The following is a 3,425-nucleotide window of genomic DNA, read 5'->3' as shown; positions in this document are numbered from 1 at the left end:
GGTTTCCTACCTTTCTCTTTCTCTTCGCTTGGGAGTTGAGTTCGGATCTTGTTGCCTTGCTCAAGCGGATCCGAAATTCTCGGCATCTCGGATCTTTGGGGCTCGGTAGCCGCTTACATTTTTACTCGTATTAGCTTTACTATTGCTAAGGGTGTGGGAGCCCAGATTGTCTCTCGGCTCCCCACCAATTTCATGTAGACCTTTTATTTTTATTATAATGAAAGCTGCGCGCATTTTATAATAAAAAAAAAAAAAAAAAAAAAAAAAATAATAATAATAATAATAATAATCGATGGCCATGATAAGCCCCTACGTCCGACGGATCTTTTGCTTTATTTTTAGTATATGAGACGAGATGTGTGTGTGGATTTGACTGGATCATCTCCTTTGACTCGGTCCGGGATGTCTGACTTTATGCCCAGATGTGTGGTGGTTAATGCGGAAGAGCGCAAGTGTGCTAAGTATCGTAGCTTGTGTAAGGTAGTTGGATTTGAGTTCTTACCTTTTTCTTTCTCTTCATTGGGGGGAGTTGGGGACGGAAGTTGTTGCTTTGCTCAAGCGGGTTCGTAAATTTTCTGTTTCCCAGGATGTCGGGGCTCGCGCAGCTGCTTTTATTTTTACTAGACTTAGCTTTGCTATTGCTAAGGGACTGGGTGAGATTGTATCTCAGCTACCCACCAATTTCTTGTAAATTCTATTTGATCTCAATAAAAAGTTCCGGTTTTTTTAAAATATAATAATAATAATTATAATTATAATTATAATAATAATAATAATAATGATGATGATAATGATAATGATAATGATAATGATAATGATAATGATAATGATAATGATAATAATAATAATAATAATAATTATTATTATTATTATTATTATTATTATTATTATTATTATTATTTTTATTATAATTATAATGATTATAATAATAATAATAATAATAATAATAATAATAATAATAATAATAATAATAATAATAATAATAATAATAATAATAATTGATGGCCGTGATAAGCCCCTACGTCCGGCGGATCTTTTGCTTTATTTTTAGTACTTGGGACGAGACATGTGTGTGGATTTGACTGGATCATCTCCTTTGACTCGGTCCGGGATGTATGACTTTATGCCCAGATGCGTGGTGGTTAATGCAGCGGAGCACAAGTGTGCTAAGTATCGTAGCTTGTGTGAGGCGGTTGAATATGAGTTCTTACCTTTTTCTTTCTCTTCGTTGGGGGGAGTTAGGGACGGAAGTTGTTGCTTTGCCCAAGCGGGTTCATAAATTTTCTGTTTCCCTGGATGTCGGGGCTCGCGCAGCTGCTTTTATTATTACTAGACTTAGCTTTGCTATTGCTAAGGGACTGAATGCCCATATTGTATCTCGGCTACCCAGCAATTTCTTGTAAATTTGATTTGTTTTCAATAAAAAGTTCCGATTTTTTTAAAATATTTTTTCTCGGCTCCCTACCAATTTCATGTAGACTTTTATTTTTCTGTTAATGAAAGATGCGCGCATCCTTTTATATAAAATAATAATAATAATAATAATAATAGTAATAATAATAATAATAATAATAATAATAATAGTAATAATAATAATAATAATAATAATAATAATAATAATAATAATAATAATAATAATAATAATAATAATAATAATAATAATAATAATAATAATAATAATAATAATAATAATAATAATAATAATAATAATAATAATAATATTTTGCGGAAAGGAGGTTGATGTTGGTTTGGTTGACGGACATGGGGTTCTCGTCGTCCTGCGGATTTTTTCTTTATTCTTGGGACAAAGGGGCGTGATGTGTGCGTTGACTTGACCGGGTCTTCGCTTTGACTCGGGCGGGATGACGAATTTTGTGCCTGGCCGGGTTGTTCCGATCTTTGCTCACCTAAGTGTGCTAAGTATTGGGATTTGTGCTTGTGCGGCGTTTTATGGTTTCCTTCCATTCTCTTTCTCATCGCTTGGGGAGTTGGGTCCTGATCTTTGTTGCCTTGCTCAAGCGGATCCGAGAAATTCTCGGTATCTCAGGATGCTGGGGCTCGGGTGGCCGCTTACATTTTTACTAGACTTAGCTTTGCTGTTGCTAAGGTTGTGAGAGCCCAGCCTGTTTCTCGGCTGCCCACCAATTTCATGTAAACTTTGTTTTTCATTTAATGAAAGCTGCGCGCATCCTTCTATAATAATAATGATAATAATAATAATAATAATAATAATAATAATAATAATAATAATAATAATAATAGTACTAATAGTACTAATAGTAAAAATAATAATACTACTAATAGTACTACTACTACTACTAATAATAATAATAATAATAATAATAATAATAATAATAATAATAATAATAATAATAATAATAATAATAATAATAATAATAATAATAATAATAATAATAATAATAATAATAATAATAATAATAATAATAATAATGGATTTACATTTTTGTGAGGACGGTTGCAATGCTGAAGACATTGTAATTGAAAAAGAGGATATTCCAGAGGAACTTAGACTATGGGAATTTTCTTTAGTGGGAGTTGTGATAGGGATGAAACCCACACTTCCTCAAATGAAGGATTATGTGGAGAAAAATTGGAACCATGTCAAAGGCCCCTTGGTCCAATATTATCGGAAAGGTTGGTTTGTTTTTAGGTTTGATTGTTTGAAGGATATGCATGATGTCTTACGGAAGGGACCTTGGCTTGTGGGAGGTTATGCTTTCATCCTTAAACACTGGACACCCTCTTTTGGTCAGGAATTGGATGATGTTTCTAGGGTGCATGTATGGGTCCTTCTCCCTGATCTTGAACCTTACCTCTGGTCTTCTAGGGCTCTAAGTAAAATTGCCAGTAAGATTGGTGTACCAATATGTGCTGATAATGTTACAACACTTAAAGTTCGCCTTGGGTTTGCTAGGATTATGGTAGAAGTAGACCTATCAAAGGATCTAGTGAAGTATGTGTCTCTCATTAGCCCCTTTAACAACTACATAACCCAGCCTGTGATATATGAATGGTTGCCACATTATTGCCATTGTTGTAAGAAGCTGGGACATGTTGAATCTAACTGTAAAAGGAACAAAAAATCTCAACCTAAGGAAGTTTACAAAAAGAAGGAAGCCACAAGCTCTCAGCCTAGTGCTAAACTGGGGCAGCCTGCTGTGGATGGTTCTAGTATTCCTGTGAATACAGTGGAGGATGTTGCTAGCACTGAGACCTCTGAGCTTACTGAGAAATCAGTTCAGGCAAGCTCAATAGTTGCTGCTTCCTTAATTGTGGCAAGTCCTAGCAAGACCACTCCTCCTCCAACAGGAACTGATGGAGTAGGTCTAAAAGGGTTTGGATCCAAGGTTAAATATAGTGGTGCAAAAACTGCTATTGTCAACAGGTACTCTCAACTGGCTACT

This window comes from Silene latifolia, chromosome Y, assembly GCF_048544455.1.
Source record: "Silene latifolia isolate original U9 population chromosome Y, ASM4854445v1, whole genome shotgun sequence".
In the NCBI taxonomy this organism is placed as follows: Eukaryota; Viridiplantae; Streptophyta; class Magnoliopsida; order Caryophyllales; family Caryophyllaceae; genus Silene; species Silene latifolia.
The sequence above is the reverse complement of the archived record's forward strand: the minus strand, read 5'-3'. Positions refer to the sequence as shown.